This window comes from Gossypium raimondii, chromosome 12, assembly GCF_025698545.1.
Source record: "Gossypium raimondii isolate GPD5lz chromosome 12, ASM2569854v1, whole genome shotgun sequence".
NCBI lineage: Eukaryota > Viridiplantae > Streptophyta > Magnoliopsida > Malvales > Malvaceae > Gossypium > Gossypium raimondii.
This window is the reverse complement of record NC_068576.1, coordinates 43,283,449-43,306,641: the sequence shown is the minus strand read 5'-3', so window position 1 is coordinate 43,306,641 and position 23,193 is coordinate 43,283,449. Positions and strand designations below refer to the sequence as shown.

Below are 23,193 nucleotides of genomic sequence, written 5' to 3'. Positions count from 1 at the left end.
TATAAATTTGATTTTTAGTTTAGTTGTGATGGCAATGTGGAATGAATTGGACCTCACCTTAGCTCCACATTTTCTAACTTTTCAAAATCCCTCCTGCGTTTCGCCTTCTCCGCTTTCTATTTATTATTCCATCTCCATCTCCAATTTTGCTTTAATATTCCAAATTTTAGAAATGTTATTTCTATGCTATTTTCTAATTATACTTCAATATTTGTTCAAAAATCAAGTTTATAACCCAACTAATACTTTCATTTCTAATTATTTAAGGTATTTTTTAGATTAAAATAATAATTCTATATGTTGATAGTGAAAATGGTACGTATGATAATACAACGCACTAAGAACTAAGCATTAGAAGTTAGTTACAAAAATGAAGACACCATATTAGAAGAAAATCAAATTGGAATCATTCCTTCTATTTTTATTTCCATACCCATCAAGAATAAATCACTACAAGATAGCAAAAGACTTTGATTAAATTGTTACATGCCTCATATTTCATGAAAATTCTAACGATAATGACCAAAATAATGACAATGTTAAAACATTATCAGAGACCACTATGATTATTATATCATTCCCATCAACCATGAGAATTTTAGAAGACTCTTTTGCATCAATGACGTGTACTCAATCTCCTCCCGTTATTAGAAACAAAACCAAAGATAGAAAAGTTGATGTCAAATGTTTTTTTGAATATATTTTAAAGGAGAAGAAGCGATGACTATATAATTTAGGTGTCAATGAGCATACTTCCCTTGTGATAAGAAGATCTCATCCTTGAGCTATTTAATCTGCAGTCCTAAGAAATAGGACAATTCTACCACCATACTTATCTCAAATTCAATTTGCATCTTCACAAAGGCTTCTTTGGCTTGCTAAGAAGTTGAGCCAAATATTGTATCATCTACAAAAATCCAAGCCAATGTGATTACAGCACCTGTTTTGCTTGTTTGTGAACAATAACTTGTCCACATTTCCTCTCATATATCATTTCTCAATTAGAACTTAGAAAATCTCGTTCCATGCTTTTGGGGCTAGCTTTAATTCATATAGTGTCTTAGTTAGTTTGTAAACGTGATTTGGACATTTGGGGTCTTCAAACCCTTTAAGTTGATCCCTAAATATTTTTTCATTAATAAATTCATTTAAGAACATACTTTTTACATTCATCTAAAACAACTTGATATCCGAGTAAGTTGCAACTACCAGTAAGAGTATGATGGCCTCCAAATGAGCTATAAGTGAGAAGGTCTCATCAAAATTAAATCCTTTCACCTAGTTGTAGCCTTGAGCCTCAAGTCTAGCCTTGTTCCTTCTTGTTCTTAAAGATGAGTTTTGTCTCAATCACATTGCAACCTTTAAGTTAGAGACTAATTTCCATACATCATTTCTTTTGAACTGATCCAACTCTTCTTACATGTCTTGAATCTAGTGCTTATTCTTAGGTCTTCTTCCATCATTTTAGGCTCTATAAAGGATATGTAGTAGGATAGCTTGACCATGTCATGGTAGTTAGACCCAGACATGTCTCTGGTCTTGATTCCTTAATTAACATCAAGTAAAAACTCTATCCAAAGGATGTTTTTTTGTTGTAGTAGTTTTTAGGATGGTTAAAGTTGGAAAACATGTTCGTAAATTGATTTGCACTATCAATTGGCTCAATTTCTTGTTCAATTGTAATTTCTTATACAACTTGCTCCATTACTTGTTCATCTGCACATTTATTCAGTAAAGAGCTTCTTGGTTCATCTTTGACAACTACACTAAAGGATTCCATTATAGACTTGGTGTGCTTGTTTGACACTCTATAAGCCTTGCTATTTGTGTAGTATCCCATCAAAATACCCTTACCATTGTATATATAGAATTTTCCTTAGTAGGATTTGTTTGTGAGTATGTGGTGGCGTGATTGTTATTGTCGCAAATTGTTATTGTGTTGACATAGCTGTTAAGAACTGTTAAACCAACCATTGTGATGTTGATATGGCGGTTCACGTCGGCAAAAAGTTTATATATTTTTTAAAAATACAAGTCTAGAATGAATCTGGACATCTAAATATCTAGGTTCATTTAAATCTAGACATCCATATGTCCAAATTCATTTTTGGACACTATTTTTTAAAAAATATATAAAAGTTATTAAATATTATAAAAATTGTGAAAGAGAAAAATGTGATTCTTGCTAACTCGCAATAGGTAAATTTCATTTTTTATTAGCTTTTGACATTCTTACGATTGTTTTTTTAAATCTATTTTGCTAATTGTGACATTGGTGTTTGATATACTTTTAAGGTCATATTCTTGATGAGGTGTTAACTTCAATGCAAGATGTAAAACTGCAATGTCGAAGAACACACTTGTTATTATGATTAAACATATGCATAAAAAAAAGAGACTTGTAATAATATTTTTAGCATAGACGATAAATTACAAGGTTTTTAATCATTTGGTCGTAGGTTCAGAGCTTGTAATGAACGTTTCAAATTTTATTAGAAGCATTGTTTCTCATTTTATAATGATTTATAATTTAAAATATAATTTTAAAATTTTTATTATTTAAAAACTATACATATCTTGAATCTAGACAAATTAATATCTAAATTCAAATAAACTTAGAGGTTCATTTGTCTAGGTTCATTTTAGAATTAAAATTTTATAATTTTTGAATTTTTATTCTTTATTCATGTGAAGTGACACGTCAGTATCACGATGCTTGACTCAACAATAGTAAATTCAATACAATAACAATCAAAGATGTGAACGCTAGCTAAAGGACTAAATTGACACATTTTTAATGTTTGAAAAATTAGTTGAATGCATTTTTTAAAAAAAATTATCACTTTCTAAACTCTTAACCTTTCGATTTGTATGTGTGGGATTCCGCTTAAATTTCTTACTTATATGAAGCCACCTACTTAAGAGAAGAAGAAAAAGTTCAGCCTACTGAACTTCCCACTGTAAATCCCTATAGTACTTATAAAAAACCCACTTTTCTCCTTTAAAAAGCATCAGATCTTTGATCTAGAATTCTCCCAAACAAGTTCGAGAATATGTTCAAGCCTCTAAATTTGATGTCACCTAGTCACAGGTGATACCATTGAAAAATTTGTCAATTTAGAAATTCCTCCAGAATTCCCAAAAGAATGGTCTGAGGTAGGATACACTCATATTCACTTTGGTGCTATACGATTAGCCCTGAATTATCATGGAACAGAAGGTAAACTAGTGGTTACCAGAATTGCCTTGCTGGATTCCAGATATCGAAAGTACCAAGATGCCTGTATTGCGACAATAGAAGCCACTCTAAACTCTGGGCTGGTTATGGTCACACTCTTCCCCAACTTCACCATGTCTTTATATAATCCAAACCTGACGACAGCCTTAAAAGTTTAGATCCAGATTGTCAGTGCTCCTTAAGTTGCCTCAACAATTATAGCAACTCTACATTATCAAATTGTGTATCGGGTTCAAGATCATGCTTTTAATCTCTCAAAGCATGGTACCAGTGACTCTCTCCTAATTTCGATCAATACATAAGACCAACCCCACTGTATTCATGTTCCAGGACAAATCCCAAAGGCAAAATTGATAAAATTACTGCCTGAAAGGTGGATTATAAATTATGAAAAGCTCCATGAGCATGATCTGTAACACCTTTAACCCGTATCTGTCGCCGGATTAGAGTTACGAGGTATTACCAGTCATATCAAAGTTCATACAGATGATCATTTTATTTCACAACTAAAAATTTAATCACCTCAATGCTCATAACTTAATTAAATATCGAGTCTTAAAATTTTAACAAAACATAACATTCATCAAACTCGTAAACAAATCTCTCATGCATAAAATGATTCGACAATCACACATAAATTTGTAATAATTCAATTCAGCACATATATCACACATACTTTCAAATTTAACAGCATTTATTTACTTACGAACTTACCTCGAACGAAGACAAACGGACCGGAACGACTATTTGACAACTTTCAACTTCCCCCGATCCAAATTCGATTTCTTTCTCTCTTGATCTAAATTAATTTAAATTTGACTTGTTTAATAACATATTCACTCAAATTCATTCAAAAATACACAATTTGGGCATTTTGCACTTTAGCCCCTAACATTTCATGTTTTTTCAATTTAGTCACTATTTCAAAATAACACAAAATATTCAAACTTTCAACATCTTATAGTTAGGCCGAATTTTACTAAGGTTCATAGCAGCCCATTTCTTTCATTTATTTCACATTTAGACCCCTTAATTTACAAAATTCACAATTTAATCCCAAATAGGCATTTTTACAAAAAATCACTTAATTAAACATGATAATCAAACAACATATATATATTTTCTATCATCAAACAACAAAAACAACACATTATCAACAATGGAAATTCTCAAATTCATCATCAACTCCAAAAATTAACACATGGGCTAGATAATATACAAAGCAACGATCTCAAAAACGTAAAAATTATCAAAAATCGAGCAAAGCACTTGCCCAATTTAAGCTTTCAAAGTGCCGAACCGAGCCTTTCTTTTCCTTTATTTTTTTCTTTTGAAGTTTCGGCCAAGCATGAACAAATGCATGGCCATTTTGTGTTTTCTTTAATTTAATTATATGTTAATTTTCTTTTTACTATTTTAACCTTAATAACTTAACATAAAATTCACCTAACCTTGTCCATTATTGTCCACCACTATTATTAATGGTATAATTGACATGCAAATGCTCCACATTTCCATTTTATATCAATTTGATGCCTTTAACAAATAGACCTCAAAATTTTCACTTTACACGATTAAATCCTTTTATCAAATTAAACACACAAACAGATAAATTAAATCACGAAAATTTCACACATGTCAATTCACATACTATGAGCACGAAAAATAATATTAAAATATTTTTATAACTCGGATTTGTGGTCCCGAAACTACTGTCTGACTAGGGTCTAAACCAAGTTGTTACATGATCAGAATAGACATGAGTTTCAAGAGTCTCCCATCTAGATTCAAAAGTTTCAACTGTAGAAACCAAGCTTGATGACAACTCCAAGATGGTGAAAGACTTAATTGCTCTTTTGCAAAGACGGTTAAAAGAAGTTGTCAGGGAAACTGCTGCTCCAGGACAATATTTCTTTTCTCATATTGCACAAAGAGATACAAAAATTCAAAAACTAAAAGACTAGATCAGGATTTTGAAGGAAACAGGACGAATTCCTCCACCAGAAATGAGTCTTAAAGATTCTAATTGAGAACTCTTACTATTTCCTTCAATCAAGCAGACTAGTCCTCCAACAGAAGAAACTTTCATTAAGTTCCCGGTAGTTCATGAAAAGAAGAAACCTAGTTTCCATGAGTTCCATATGCAGATAAAGAAGAAAATGGAGAAAGAAAAGAAAAAAGCTGGAAGAAGCCGAAACAAATAAAATTCAGGAGGAAGAATCTCCTCAATATGAATCCAAACAATTGGGAAACAGACTCATAGTTGAAGATTCACCGCCACCTTCTCCTCCGCCGAAACAAACCTCCAAACTTTTGATGATACAACACCAGAAAAATCCTTTGTCATATTTTCTAAAGGACTGTTAAGATAATCTGGTGCCAAAATTTTTAGCTATTCAGCTATTAGAAATAGAAAATAATTCTCAAACAGAATCATCATCATCTGAAATGTCAACAGATTCCTTTCTAGACACTTCTTCTTCAAAAGAAGAATCAGAAGAAGACTTCTAAAAAATTGCCCAAACTCAACCAAAGGTTGAAGTCCCTTCTGATGATGATCCCATAGTAGATGAGACTCAACAAAGAGAGTCATCTTTTTAAGCTACAAGAACTATAAAAGGACTATCCATTGGTAGGATGGCGTTCACACTTGATGATATTCCACCAGAAAAGTAGCCAGTCAGAATTCAAGAATTCCATTCTTGGCTTGACACTCAAAAGCTTACTGAAGAGAGTAATTATAACATTCTCTTAGAATTTGTTTCCAGATTTATAGGAATGTTAAGAGATTGGTGGAATTAAATTGATCAAAATTCATAAATGCAGTTCTTGATCCTTCAAGACCTGAGTGCTCCAATCAGAATCATACACCAACATTTTGTTAGTAATCCAAATGATTTACTCAATATAAAGAGGAAGGAGTTTTTCAAAAGAAAATGTTGTTCCTACAGCAAAAGATACCTGTCAAGACATTTCAAAATAATGACTCGACTCTTTTGCTCATTAGGACTCAACAATAATCTCAAACTTGCAATTCTAGACTCAATCCCAGATCCTCTACAAGTTACAGACAATCAAGCCCTTCAGAGACAAAACAAAGACATTTTAAGTCTTACAGCTGGAGAAATTCAACAAGAAGTCTTTATTGCTCTTGAAGATATTTGCAACATGAGGAAGATTTTTAAAGATTATCTTCATGGAGATATGGTTTGACAAAGCCTGTAATGATTCTTACTTGAAGTTCAAATGCCCAAAAGATCGTTCTTGCGTATGTAGAACCAAAAAGAAGAGACATTTCAAGAAACCTAATCTTCAACACCGTAAATTCTCTAGAACTTTAAGAAAATGGAAACCAAAGTGGAGATATTTGAGAAAGAAGAAATCTCCTCAAGGTACAAAACCATCCAGATATTATATTTGCAACAAAAAGGGGCATTTTGCAAAAATATGTCCCAACAACAAAAAAGGTGCAAAGATGATCCAGCAAATTCAAGACAAAACTGGAATTCAAATCAAAAGAGGTGATGATCTTGAATCTCTTTTCTCGATAGATGATGAGGAAACGAAAAAACTCTGTGTGCAATTCCAACTTATTTTTTTAGAAAGTGACTCTGATTTTTTTGACTCATCCATCTACATGATGAATGCCATGCTAGCCCAATAAAATCAATATCAATCAGTTATTGCAAAGGATACTGTACCAGTTCCTCAAGTTCCAGTGAAGATTTATTTAGACAAATACAATAAGCCTATTATTGTTATTGTATTCCTTGATATTGGAGCTGCTGCTACTATCATGAACCCAGATGTTCTCCTGCAAAAATGGTGGAAGTCTCATACAACATTTTTCAATTCAGCGGTAAATTATCCTTTTGCAACATATTTGAAAAGTAAGCCTATTACTATCCAATTTTTCCCTGGATGTTTTGTTCAAACAACTGTTCTTGGATCCAAGCTTCCAGGAAAAGACATTGTCATTGGATTTGATTTTTATTCTAAAGCCCAACGTTTAAGAATCATTCTAGATGAGCTTAAATATAAGAATCAATTCCAACCATTTGTGCAAATACCCAAAATTTTCACCTTCCAATTAGATAAAATATCCTAAATAGTCTAAAAACTCAAAAACCTTGCCTGCGTAGATTCCCACACCGAATTTCTTTCAAAATGCTCAAACCCTTTGTGGAAAAATTATGATTTCTTTATCTCCTTGCCATTTAAGAAGAATGAAGACATCAATCTCACGAAAGCCAGCCATCAAGGAATGAATCCTGAACATCTTTGTCTTGCTAAAAAGGAATGTGAAGATTTTCAACAACAGGGCCTGATTGAACCCTCAGATTCACAATGGGCGTGTGAAGCGTTTTATGTCAACAAAAGGTCTGAACAAATAAAGGGAAAACTTAGATTGGTGGTAAACTGTGAGCCCCTTAATCTTTTTCTTCAAGATGATAAATTCCCTATGCCAAATAAGAAGGCGTTATTCTTCAGCCTAGCCAAAGCTAAAGTCTATTCCAAGTTTGATCTCAAAGCTGGATTTTGGCAATTGAGAGTCATTCCAGAAGACAGACCAAAAATGAGATTTTACATTCCAAACAGACACTACCAGTGGAAAGTGATGCCTTTTAGACTTACAACAGCATCATCAAAATTTCAAAAGGCCATGGCAAAAATTTTCCAGCCAATCATGAATACTACCTTGGTGTATACTGATGATATTCTCCTCTACAGTCCAGATAAAGAATCCCATTCTAAGTTACTTAACCAGTTCAATCAACTTGTGTTCCAGTATAGAATTATGATCTCTGAAAAGAAAATGCACATCAACAAATCAGAGATAGAATATCTTGGAATGAATCTTAAAAAAGGTAAATATTCTCTAGAACCATATATTGCTGAAAAACTTCTTGAGCAGATCTAACTAGAAAACAAGTCCAACAATTTCTGGGAGTTGTTAATTATCTTAGAGATTTCATTCCTAAAATCTTTAAATATATTAACCCTCTCACCAAAATGTTGAAAAAAATTACCTTTGTGGGGCAAGTCTCAGACCAAAGCCATCTAGATACTAAAAGAAAAGTTACAAAATTTACCAGCATTACAGATCCCCTCTGATGGTAAAAGAATACTTCAAATAGATGCAAGTGATAAATACTAGGGAGCCATCTTATTTGAAGAACTTGAAGGAAAAAGACACATATGTGGATTCAAAAGTGGAAGATTTACTAATGCAGAACTTTATTATCACTCCACTTTCAAAGAAATCCTTGCAGTCAAGAAAGGTATTTCAAAATTTGAATTCCATTTTAATTAGATACCATTTCTTGGTTGAAATGGACATGTCTCCATTTCCACAAATGCTCAAGTTCAAACAGAAAATTATTCCACACCCTCAGCTCTTGAGATGGGTTGAATGGTTTTCTAAATATTCCTTTGATGTTAAACACATAAAAGGAAAAGGCAATGTTTTGGCAGACCTTTTAACTAGACCAACAAAGGGAGTGATGGCGTTCAGAATTTTCCATCCCATGCCTATAATGATGTACAGATTAGTAACCTTATCTTTTTCAAAACCCTCTGTGCAAACTTTTCCTATTTCACCTAACCTAAATCCAGATTTTCCTTTAGAAGTTATGACGTTAGTTGAAGAAAAAACTTTCCACCAAAAAACCAAAGAAATGATGTTTAAATATCAACTCCAAATTTTCAGCAATTTTGAATGTCTTGTTCTCAATCCCTTTGGTGTACATCCTGATTATCCTTTTATTCATCCTATCAGATGGTTTTGTTTCACAGAAGTTTCAGAAGAATTAAAATGGTTTTTATGGTATTTTACTCATCTTTACCATATAGCCATTAGATTTTTTGTTTCAAACCTCAAATATTTCCTGCGCAATGCAATCCATAGAAATATCCAGCCAAAATATTAGAATCTTTTCACATTCTTAAGCTAGTTCCATCTTTTTGATCAATGGTTGAACATGATTTCAAATGAGCAGATGGGAACTCCTAGATATGAAGCTGTAATCATCTTTGATAAACCACAATATTTTGTACAATGTGGACGAGCTACACAATTAGGTTCTTTCCCAACTACTTGGGTTCATAGAATCTATCTAGATGAAGTCAAATATTCTGATAATGAATATAGAAGCCTGTAGAAATATCTTTGCCAACTCAATCAAACAATCCCATTTGAAATATGGTTTTCTCCAGATATTGATGCTCCCTGGGATATTGGGCCAGATGGCCCTTATTATCAATAAATTCTTCATGCACTTCAAGAATATAAGGCTGATATTCCATATCCCTCTGAATGGTTCCAAGAGTATCCTATGTATTGCAACCAAGTTGAGATTGAAAGGATAAGACTTCATAACAGCTCAATCCAAGAAGATAAGTATGAAGATGAAGATACGTGTAAAGAAGTTGATGACAACAGTGAGAGCTCCATAGACAGTGCACAACTTCCTCATTCTAATGTCAACAGTTAAAGCATGCTAAAGAATCTTACTTTTGCTTTTTAAGGCATGAAAGTGTATTAATAGTTTGTATTGTAACTATGTTTGTCTGTTTTTATCTCCTTTACCTATAAAAGGAGATGTATTTTACCTTGTAGGGGCATCAAGTTTCTATCTAATAAAATTTCAGTGTGTTCTTTTATACTATGGCTTTCTAAACTCTTTCCATTCTTTTCTAGGTTTAAGCAAAGATAGATAATCATGAAATTCATAAATGAGTCTTGAAAGTATGCTCTATGCTTGCCATTTATTGGATCCTGCACATCAGAACTCAGACTTGGATCAAAGATACTAATTTGTTTTAATTTACGAAGGTGTTTTGAATTAAGGTTTTATAAATAAAAGGCAGTGCCTGTATTTTGACATAGCATACCTACTATTTAACCTTGATTCTTAACTGGGGCCTGCTAGTGCTAAGGCACATCAACCAATCTAATCTCTATCCTTAATAGCATGGCATGAATAAAGTTAAACCATATCTACTTTTCAAGTAGTTAACAAACATCCAACTGAATCACCTTCCCAGTTATTAACATCAATTTTTGGGACAAAAAGTTTGGGTCAAAAGTAACCGACCTTGAAATCATGAAATTCATTCCAACTCAATGTTTCGCTTCACACAAATTCTGACATTAATATACTGATTACATTATATGTTTCCTCAGCTCAACAATAAGAGAGAAATGAATGCGTCCAAATAAAGAGTGAGTCAGAACAAAAATCAAATACCTATAGAAACCAATCAAGAAAAGACACCTTAGCAAACATATCAAACTAAAAAGATGACCAACACCCCCGACCAACAAACAATACTAGGCGGTCGAAACAATTACTATTAATTACCCTTGGTAATTTATATATTTGAGTCGAATCAATATGCATAATCATATTACATGGATTTTGGCATGTATGTTTATATTTCTTTTTCTTAGCATGTCTTTTCCTTATTGTATTTTAGTTGTTTTCTCGTATCGCCAGCTTATCTTGTACTCTATCATGTCCGATATCGCTAAGTTACCAATTGAAATACGAGTGCAAAGCACTGCACAGTGGGATTCATGTCTAGAATTCCAATGTTTGGTATGATTCTGGTCCGGATTATTTTTTGTCCTTTAATAAGAAGAGTTTGGAACACCACCACAATTGCATATCAAGGGATTCTTATAATCCATTATCAAGTGTGACAACTCAAAGAACATATTTGCGAGGCAAGTTTTGTTTCGAGCGGACAATATCAAGTGCGGCTTCCCACAAATGGTATAAGATGATTCTCAAACCAGAATAAAAGAGCTTAGTGCCATAGCATGGGGGCCACCTCTAGAATCCCACGAGAGTTAGTGAAAGCCACATCTCGAATCCCCAAGATGTCAAACTTTATCCAAAACTTTATGTTTATGACATTCAGATCCAAATCGAGAATATGTAGAGACTTTAGCGATATACTTGTGAGAGCTTTTGTAAGACAAGTTTTGATTAAGATGAAGAGTAACTTGCAGACTCACTCTGGTTGTTTACGTATATATTAATACTGGAACAACTAATGACTAGACATGCAACGTGAGTTGGGGTATGACCTTTTCCCCTATTGGAGTTTTATTTTTTCCGGCCAAGGCCTAGATTCAATAAAAACACAGAAACCCCACGAGTAAATGAGCAGGGCACCATATTGGAAAAGCTGAAAGTGACATTTATGGATCCGTAGGGCCTGGGCCACCAGCACTGCCCACCGTGTGGAGGTATGGTAGTAGACTAGGCAGGTCCCCTGTAACCCTGAAGGTTACATTTCATAAGTCTCCAACACCAACCGGTAAAGGCAGACAGACAACGATTACACGAACTTGAAACAATTGTAAATGACAGACAGACAACGATTACACGAACTTGAATTCAAAAGCCCTAAAAAGGGATTGTAAATGACAGACAGACAACGATTACACGAACTTGAAACAATTGCTCGCATGTTAATTTCCAAACTTGATAATATTTTGGTGGCCTGGCCTCACGTCAATGTTTCAGGCCCCTCTTGAGCCCTCCCTGCTTAATTTGTATGTTGTTAATACAAAAAAAAAACTCCAATCCTAGTTTGCTGCAAATGGTGTCTTCTAGTATGATTTTGTACTTATGTTGTGTACTTAATCAGTGAATCATAAAATACTGTAATTAAAATTGTGGGACTTTATTACATGATGTTGTCTATTTTTGGCGAAAAATTCAAGCATTGAAATGAACAGAGAAAAAGTTGGGAGCTGCGTACGACGTATATTCTGCTTCGACTATCTTTTTGAAAGACAATTCATTCTTCATTTCTTTGATTGTTTTCATGAAATCTTTAGGTTCATTGATTTCCCAAAGCAAAATCCCTGAAAGAAGAAGTGGAACAGTTGTGAAATAAGGGGATTCCTACATGGGCGCACCATTATGCAAGATTCTCTTTCAAAATTCCAATCCCTTAGATGTTGCTTGTCAACCACCTAACATCATTCATCTCCTTTTATTTAGGCATTGAAATATTTTTGAATCTCTATACTAATTCAACAAGAAATTAATGAGATGCAAATTTTCATAAGCGACTAGAAGCAAAAGCCTTAATAGTTTCAAAGTTCACCTCACCTTATGGTCCCACAAAAGGAAGGGCTGTCGGTTGGCCGCCTTCTGGGTAGCAATGATAAGGACCATTATAGCATTTGTGGATAACCCTTTTTTCTCACTTAAGGTTTACATCAATTTATCCCTCACCAAGACTTAACCTGTATCCAACTCCACTCAAATTTTCACAGATTATCCTTAGCCTATCCAACAAATATCAAGGATATCCAAAGTTGCTCGGGCTTAGGGTAAGCATGGATCGAGCCAAGACAAAACCCTTGGACTCGGTCTTTAGTGGACAATGATCGAGCCTAAACGGAGACTGGGTCTTAGTCCCTCTTGTGATCATGCCTCAGTAACGCACAACATGTAGGTAGACAACTTTTGTACATTACTCCTTTTTGACAAAACCAACTTGTTTAATGTTACATTTTTAACCTACTCTCACTCACTCTATTTTTATACCCTTTTTGTTTTTTGAATTGAAGTAAAGGTCGAAGAGTTTTTAGCTTTTCTCTTTCACTTTATGATATATATAGCAGCAGAATAAATTCCCTTGAACCATCTTGAGCGAAATCAGGTGACCATGAAATGAATCTCCTTCTTGTTTATTTGATTCAAGTTTGTAGGCTTGGTGTTTATTGCTTTGACAAATTATGGATTTTCCTCGTAATTTCTACCTGGCTTTTGCTTTCTCTCTTCTTTTCTTTTTTCTATTTTAAATGAATAAGAGAAGTAGTACAGTGCATATATAAGATGAAAAAAAGCACTTACATATTTGATTGTTTGTTAGTAACATAAATGGCACCCATTCGAGCTGTGAAAAGTCTGAAGTGAGATTAATTACTTAACATGGGCATGCATTGCATTGCTTTGCATTTTGGTTAATTACTAACTTGATGAAGTGAAGGGAAAAGCTTAAGCATTTTTAGTATGGAACTATAGATTACTCATCACTCATATCTTTCTTAAGTTCCTCTTTCAATCCTGTGAATCTCAGCCAATGCAAAAACAAGTTTGAAAGGTGACCTTCAACTACCAAGATAACGCATTTCATTAATGAATCCTTCTACGACTGAAAAGAACACACACTTTCCCTTATCATGCTAACATCAATCACTCAATCTTAAAGCTGCTGTTTCCTTCATCATCATTGGATCATTTGGATTAAATTCGAGGAAAGGGTTGGTGATGATATTTTAGTGAAATGGCAAGGCCAGTTCAGTTCCAGATTTTTAGTTGTAGTGCAACCCCAATCATTAACGTATATGATCTGCAAAGTGCAAAATTATCGGTGAGGATGGTTAAAGGCAACTATAATAGCCATACACATATTTTATTCCTTCTTTAAACTTTCCCCTTTATTTTCCTTGTGTAAAGCTAGCAGACAATAAAAATTAGAATTTTTTTTAAAAAAAGATATATTTTTTTAGTTTTCTTAAGAAGATATAGTGAATGGGAATAGAGTGCTATACGATGTTGCGTATAAACTAGTTTTTGGGTAGAATAATAAACCTGGGGCGTATAGGTGAAAGTAAAACATTTGGTGTAGCAATGATGACAGGGAGGGGCACAAGTGGGAGCAGGCTTAGCACGTGGGTGCTGCCTTCCTCATTACTCGCTGGCACGGTGTGGTCATAGGACTCAAGGCAAAATGTCCTTCAAGCTTACGGCCTCAAACCATAAATATTTTTTTTCTTTTTTAGAACATAAACCATATATACTTTTAGTTGTTACAAAAGGATTAATATATACACACACAACATATACAGGTTGAATTTTCCGATGAATGATTGGCAGTTGGTGTGTGCGAGCATCAAAAGTATTGAATTTTAAGGCGGTTGTCCCAAGAAACATTCTTTGTTTGATTGTTGTGGAGTCTTCTAACATGGTGAACTCAAGCTTAACATTTATGTATGCTATAAAAGAGGAGAGCTGTTGTGGTCTCTTCTTTTTGGGTTCATTGAATTGGGGAAAGTTCTAGCATACTGGATGTTTGATAGGATTGCAATGGCTTTGGTTCTTTGTTTTACATGTCCAAATCAAATTGACTGAAAGGACTTGGGAATTTAGATTATTTGATCTTCTTGGTTTCCTAAAAAAACTGTATCTAAATCCTCTTTGCACTCCTATCATTCTCCCTCCAGTAAATAAATGCTAGATATTTCTTTTTAGATTTATTTTTATTTGTTATATAGAAGATTTTTCAACTTTTTGGAGTTTGAAGTCTATTTTTCCTTTCTGGTAATATAGTTGGGGGGTTGCTTGGTTGGGTCAAGAAATTGGTGGTCTAGTTGGTTGTTGGAGTAGGAACTTTGGTGCACCAAAAGGGGGACTCCTATAATCAGGCAAGGAAGGAGCTTGATTAATTTCCATCATCATGCTAATTTGTAGCTGGTGAATACACAACTGAAGGGGAAAAAGCAACACAAAATCCAGTCATGAAGTTTATGAAACTTGGATCTCGGCCTGATACCTTCTACACTAGAGAGGCTGTAAGGTATGAAGACACACTCATTATTTTTCTTTATCTATATTTGAGGAAAAAATTTCATGAACTTTTTTTTCTCGATACATGTCTGCCTCTTCTGAAGTCTCTAGTGACCTTATAATTCAAGTGAAAGGAAGTAGATATATGCTTCACAAGGTAAATTTTCTGAGATTATTCTAAATCCCATGCATTTGTTGTGATTCCATTCAATCTTTTTTTTTCTTATTATATTGATTCTTTGCAAATTCACTGTACGGGTAGTTTCCTTTGTTGTCAAAGTGTATGCGGCTGCAAAGAATATGCTCTGAATCCCTTGAAACATTACAACCCCAAACCATCCAGTTACCTGATTTCCCTAGTGGAATTGAGGCGTTTGAGCTTTGTACTAAGTTCTGTTATGGCATCACCATCACTCTCAGCGCCTATAACATTATGGCGGTCCGATGTGCTGCTGAATATTTGCAGATGACAGAAGATGTTGAGAAAGGGAACTTAGTTTACAAAATCGAAGTTTTCTTTAATTCTTGCATCCTACATGGTTGGAAAGACTTTATTATCACCCTGCAAAGCACCAAAGCCTTTTCCCTATGGTCTGAATACCTTGGAATCACAAGCAGATGCATAGAATCAATTGCGTCGAAAGTTTTGACACACCCTTCAAAGGTGAGCTTGTCACATAGTCATTCGAGAAGGGTTCGGGATGATATGTCTTGCAATGGAGCGGAGAGCCAACGGCACCAACAGACGATCAAAGGTTGGTAGGCTGAGGACATTGCTGAGTTGAGTATTGATCTCTACTGGAGAACCATGATAGGTATTAAATCTGGTGGGAAAATACCCTCTAATCTCATTGGTGAAGCACTGCAAGTTTATGCATCTCGATGGCTACCAAACATATCAAGAAAAGTAAAAACTAACAGAGAAGCAACAACAACATCTACCTCGGATTCAGACTCGGCTGGCGAGGTTACTTCAAAGCACAGGTTGGTGTTGGAATCTTTAGTAAGTTTACTCCCATAAGAGAAAGGCACTGTTTCTTGCGGTTTTCTACTTAAGCTCTTGAAAGTAGCCAACATTCTTAATGATTCATCTTCTTCAAAGATGGAATTGGCTAGAAGAGTAGCACTTTAATTAGAGGAGGTAAGAGTCAGTGATATGCTAATACCTTGTTTATCACACTCGAGCGATACCCTCTATGACATCGACATAATTTTGACCATTTTTGAGCAATTCATGTTACAAGGACAAAGTCCTCCAACTAGCCCTCCGAGATCTAAGCTGGGGATTGAGAGGAGAAGAAGGTCGCGATCAGCCAAGAATGTGGATTTGAAGTTTCAGGAAGCTAGGAGATCTTCTGCATCACACAGTTCCAAACTAAAAGTAGGTAGAATTGTAGATGGATATCTCCAAGAGACTTCCAAAAATGTAAATCTGCCTCTCTCAAAATTCATTGCAATAGCTGAGACCATCCCAAATTTCTCACGGCCTGACCATGACGATCTCTACTGAGCCATCGACATTTATCTCAAGGTAAATACAAACCGGCTTCCTGGCCTCACTTGTAACACCCCTAACCCGTATCCTTCTCCAGAATAGGGTTATAGAGCATTACCGGAGTTTACAAATTAATTTTCAAACATTTCATTTCATCAAGCATTCAGATTTATGACCAATTAAAATCAAAACATTTATGAGCTAACATTAACCAATTTAACTTATACAAGTCATTATAACCAGAATCAAATCATCCAAAATTACCAATAGAACCAATGGATAATGTGATATATCTCCAACAAGCTTCCAACCCAATCGAGCTTCCGATAATCATTTAAATGCATTAAATAATTATACATATTACCAATAATAATTCGATTCCAATAATAAAACACACATATAAATATAATATTCATTACTAAATAGCATTCACTTTAATTAAAATTATATAGAATATAGTTCATACGAGCTCACCAGACTAAATTGCAGAAATACAAAAATTCAGGGACATTTTGGAAATTTTCTATTTTTCTCATATTTCCACCCAATATTGTTCTAAATTTCATTCAATTTTGTAATTTAGATAAATAACCAATCCATTTCATGCAATTTGGTCACTTTTGACATTTTACAAATTTACCCTTAAAGTTTCACATTTGTTCAATTTAGTCCCTTAACCTAAAACATGTAAATTGGTCATTTTTAATGAAAACTCATGCTAGTTAAATAATCATATATTTTCCTCCTCCTCCTCTCCATTCCACATCCTTAATGTATATAATATGCTTATAGGTAACATTATCTATAATTTCACCATTTACTTATAAATATTCATTCAAAGCTGTCCACTTGAGTCGTAGTCACTAAATTATTTATATCTTGAGATACAGAACTCCAAATTAAGATCCGTAAATTTTATCAAGATCTGTAAATTTTATCTGAAACTAGACTCACATATGTTCTTACCATAAAAATTTCAGAATTTTTGGCTTAGCCAATAAGTACAGTTTATTCTTTAAAGTCATCCCTATTCTGCTGTCTAACAGTTCCGACCATTCTTCACTAAATTCTAATGATGTTTTTGTTTGTTTCTATTGAAAATAGACTCATTAAGTATTTAAACGTATAAATTTAAGCCTATAATTATTTTTCTCTAATTTTTTATGATTTTCCAAAGTCAATACAGGGGAACTCGAAATCATTCTGACCTTGTCTTACAAAATTTATTATATCTCATGATTTACAATTCTATTTCTTACACTGTTTCTTCTATAAGAAGCTAGACTCAATAAGATTTAATTTCATCTTTTATTCATCCTCTAATTATATTTCCACAATTTATGGTGATTTTTCAAAATTAACCTCTCGTCATTGTCTAAAACTATTTTAGTTCAAAATATTGATTACTAAGTTTATAACACTCTTATTTTCCTTCTCTACACTATTTCTCATCACTTTCTCTTATTTTCTCTTCACTAACATATCAAGAACATAAAACCTTATATAATAAAACCCTACATTAACATCAATTTCATACTTTTCAATAATATCAAACTCAAAAATATATTGAAATCTTGATGCTCTTACCTTGCTCAATTGATTTCAATCTTTAACTTGATTTTCTCTCTCCTCCAGCCTCTATTTCTTGAATCTAACTTGATATTCTAGCTCCCCATAGTCTCCTTGTTATCTTTCTCTCTTGATGGATATGGAAATTCTTTTGATTTTTAGGTGAAAATGATAATTTTTTTGAACGAGGGACCAAATTGTAAAGAAAGCAAAACTTTCTTTCTTTCTCTCTTCTCCTCACGTTGGATGCATGGAAGATGATGGGTTGGTTGGTTTTTTTTTTTCATCTTTCTTTCCACATATATATACTAAACAATAAAATAATAAAATAATAAAATAATATTTAAAAATCAAATTAAAATATTAATAAACTAATATTTATTTATTTAATCTAAAATATCTCCAACATCATCATTATCTTCTAGATTTCTCTCTTTTAAATGACCATTTTGCCCTTTATGATCTTTTAAAATTTCATCATTGAGTCATCACTTAATTTGGTAAAATTACGATTTAGTCCCTCAAAATTCTTCACATTTTTCAATTTGGTCCTAATCCATCCATTTTTCTTAGTTTCTAGATCATTCCACCCTTAAAATATTTACACCTTTGGTCCTTCAACTTTTTTGTATTTACACTTTAACCCCTAAAATTTTTAATATTTACTCTTGACCCACAAAACTTTTCTCACTTTTGCGATTTAATCTTTTCTTGAATTAATGTCATAATATACTTCCCAATATTGACATAACTCAATATTACCCTTTTTATCACTTTATTTTCTTATTTTACTATACCAAGGATAATATCTTACTGTAGAAATTTTCAAAATATTACATTTGTGGTCCCAAAACCACTGTTTCGACTAGGCCCAATTTCAGGCTGCTACATCACTAGTTTACCGTGTTTCATACTTGTGTTGAATTCCTGCAATGGAGGGAAATCCGTAGAATATAATTTGTAATCATCTCAATGAACATGACGAATTCTGAACAGTGGCATAAAACTGAGCTGTTACTAGTGCTAATATGAAGGTGCAGATTCAATTAGTTGCTGTTTTTGAATATCCAGGCACACCCGGAGCTAAACAAGATTGAAAGGAAAAGGTTATGCCGTATTCTGGACTGCAGGAAGCTGTCGGTAGAGGCCTGCATGCATGTTGCTCAAAATGAAAAACTTCCACTAAGAGTAGTGGTACAAGTTCTATTCTTCGAGCAAGCTCGAGCAGCCGCAACGGGGGCCAAAGTGGCTGACCTCCCTAACAACATCAAGGCACTTTTAGCCTCTTATAACATTGATCCATCTAAGCCTCCAGGGCCTTTAAGCAGTACTACTAGCATCCCAACAGATGATGAATGGAGCAACTCAGGCATTAAATCCCCAAAGTCGAGAAATTCGAGATTAAGGACCAAGGTAGCTGGAGAAGATGATTTGGATGAAAATGAGATGAATCGTGATGGAATGGGAAGACCTTCTAAGTTTAAGGCATTTTGTGCTCTTCCTAGGAGACCCAAAAGAATGTTCAATAAGTTGCTGTCCATCAATAGAAGTGGCAGTGAAAAGAACTGAGTGAATTTTTGTTTATTTACAAGTTAGAGATGGTAGCTTTTTAAGGGTAAAACCAATACTCTTTCTCCTTGTAATTTTAGCTAAGAAACAAAACAATCTCAATGTGCATTGTGGGTGTAACCTAATGTAATAAGAATCAAGATTAAATGTAAGCATGAGTATTCAAAACTCCAATATGGTCTCAATTATATATTATTAACTTTTTAATTTACATTCCAAATTTTTGGACATTTCGGATTTTAAATTTTGATATTATGGATTCAATTTTTTATATATTGTTTTGGTCATTTAATAAAATGAAATCTACGCCAATTATTTGATTGATTTAGATATAGGTAGAATTTAATAATGTTAATTATTATTGTTACAACATAAAATATTAAGAGTTGGTTGATAGGTAATGTCATAACCTGCCAAACCACCATTAATCTGACTAACCACTTATTAAAATTAGGGTCAACTATTAATATAGTCACTTTTATTTTTCTCATGTTACATTTTAGTGATTTATGTTTGAAATGTTACGTTTTTAGTTACTTACGTTAACGTGTTGTAACATTTTAGTCACTGAGCTGTTAATTGCTGTTAATGGTGTAACGGTAAGCTGACGTGACACATCTAATCATCATTTCAAACATAACTAACTAAAATGTAATCTGAAAGAAACAAAAGTGACTATTTTAATAGTTTACCTTTAAAATTATTGAGTTAAGAGTGAAGTTTCCAAAATTTCCCCATTCTTGACAAGAGATTTAACTGAAATCAGTTTTCAAAATTACTTTTTCATTGGTCTGGAATCCCATCTTTATTTGAGAAGATGAGCAACCACCTTTAAAAAAAAGAAATTAATTTTTTTGGTAATTTTCAAATTTTATGAAGTAAATAAATAAGAATATGCACGATACGCAAGATATATAAATATATTCTACACAAATATATACAACAATTAGTTTGTATTCTTGTACAATGCGCGTATATTATATTTTTATAAAATTAATTTTTAAAAATTTTAAAGAATTTCTTAAAAAATTATTAATAAATTGAAAAGCAATCTAATTACAAAATGTTTAACTAATTTGGAATCAATTATATTAATGTTATTTAATTTTACTATTTAATATTAAAATATATAAAAACCATCATGCTTTGAATATTAATAGTAATATATTATAATTTGAATGATATTATTAATAATTTCTTACCGGTTATCTATTTTATATTTATTGTTAATTTAATTTGTTAATATTTGATTTTTTATAATTGTTAATATCTAATTTTGTTCCACTTTAATCAATGAATGTAATTAATTTTTATTCTTTCTGAAAATATAAATTTAATTTGAGAAATATTATTAATATGTTTCTTTCTTAAAACTATATTTTAAGCTTAAAAAATTAATATCCATTAATTTTAATATAAAGAGATAATTTATTTAAAATAAACTTTAATCATAAATAAAAAAATTAAAAGGTAAGAACAAAAGATGGGGTGCTGAATTTGGGCAAAATCCTTGGACATCCAGTGATGAACGTAAAACCATTTCGAACCTGAATTTAGGGTTTGGGCCTAACAGAATTCAAATTGAATCTTCAACTTTAGCAAACTAATTAATTAATTAATTAATTAATTAATGCTTCTTTCAAATAGTTAATAATATTGGGATTATTGGGAAGTTATTACAAAATATATTAAGTTATTTTTAAAGTTTTATACTTAATCGTGTAAAGATACGAGTTGAAAGACAAAATGATAATTTTATGTCAAGAGCATTTTGGTCAATTGGAAATAATTATAATTTAATATTAAAGTTTATAGTGATGTACGGTGATTAATTCTACCTCTGAATATGATTTGGTTGACCTTAGAGCCATGGATGTTATGGCTTCACATGAGTTGCATGCATGCATATAGTTCTCCCATGTTATAAGCTTAACTTACTCATTTTGAATGGTTTATGAATGCCTTATCATGCTAGATATGTTTGATGCATATTTTGATGGGTGACAATGCAATTTGATTATGTTTTATGAAGAAATTTTTCATGTATGTGGCTTCTCTTTAAGCATCTTTTATGTTTATTATGTTCGGAGCTGTTCTGTAGTTTTTTAGTGTTTAAACTTGATTTTTGAGTCTCCTAAGTTTAAAATTTTGGTATTAAGCTTTTAAGTATCAAAATAAGTGAGTTTTAAGTTATATTTTTAGTCTCGGGTTGTGGTTTCAATACTTGACCCTCATGGTATCACAATAAGTGAGACAGAATGCCCAAGTAAGTAGTGGCAAGGACTTGTATTGGTACACTCGTGTCAAGGCATGGCCACTGCGCTACACTATTTTAATTTGTTTTGTTTTGGCTTTCCAAAGCCCTTTTTCAGTTCTGATCACCTTCAATCAACTTGAAACTACTTTTAGTTTAGGGGCGAAACTAGGGGGCTGATAAGGGCCTCGATCCCCCTTAAAATGCAAAATTTTCCATTTAAGCCCTTTAAAATTTTAAATTAGTAAAGGTAAAATTACACTTTGGCCCCCTAAAAATATAAATAATTGATTTAATCCTTTAAAACTTATAAAGATATAGACTATTAAAATGGCGAAATTGCATTTTTGCTATCATAAAATATTTTTGCAAACTATTTTTGTTAGTAACTAGTTTCCCATTCGCTTGTCTAATTCAAGTCCTATTTTATCTCACTTTTACTTTACAGATGATTTGGTCATTTTTTGCAAGCGATGTTGGAGCAAGCTTGGGTACTTAAACATATCTTAGCACAATTCTGTGATTTTTCTGGTCATAGGATCAGTGCTCGGAAAAGCAGTATTTTCTTTTCTAGAAGAGTGGATGAAGAATTAAGCGATCAGATTAGTGAGGTACTAGGATTCTAGAAAGTCCAGAATTTTGGCTCTTACTTGGGGGTGCCTCTTTTCCACGAACAGGTGACTAATAGTACCTTAAGCTTTGTGATGGAAAAGGTATGCTCCAATTTGCTTAGCTGGGATGCTAGGAAGCTGTCTTTGGCGGGAAGAGTAACACTGGCTCAATCTATCCCTCTTTCAATCCCTAACTATTTTATGCAGACTATGATGATACCTAAAGGAGTTTGTGCAGAGATCGAACAAATTGTTCAATGCAAAGATCGAACAAATTGTTCAACAGTTCATTTGGGGCCACTCAGGAGGGCACATGAAGATGGCACTAGTTGGTTGGGAAAATATCTGCCAGCCTCGGTCTCATGGTGGCCTGGGGTTTTGACATTTGAGAGATCAAAATACTTCCTTCTTAATAAAGATTGGTTTTAATTTATTGACTAAAATCAATGCTATCTGGGTGTAGGTCCTTCAAGCGAAGAATGGTTTAAAAGATCATACTTCCATGGCCACTACTTCGTGAGAAACTAGCTTGGTTTGTTGGGAATAGCAATAGTATTTGTTGTTGAAAGGACTCATGGATACCGATAGTGGGCTCCTTGGCAAGTTATATTCTTGCCCATGCTAATCTATCTTTAGATTGGTCCTTGAATGAGATGGTGTTGCAAGATGGTTCTTGGAATTTGGATCTCTTTCGTCTTTGGATGTCAGAGGATATTGTTAGGTATATCGTAAGTATTCCCCCTACTCATCCTTTACCTGGGCCAGATAGGATTATTTGGACACGTACAACGGTTGGATCCTTTTCTATCAAAAGCGCCTTTTGGTCTTTAAAAGAAAATTCTTGGAACCCTAAAGATAAG

General features: G+C 33.2%; 1 pseudogene; it reads left to right on the top strand.

Annotated features, from left to right (window-relative positions):
• Positions 1-14,098: 14,098 nt before the first annotated feature.
• Positions 14,099-19,642, top strand: LOC105764294 (BTB/POZ domain-containing protein At1g67900-like; annotated as a pseudogene).
• Positions 19,643-23,193: the final 3,551 nt, after the last annotated feature.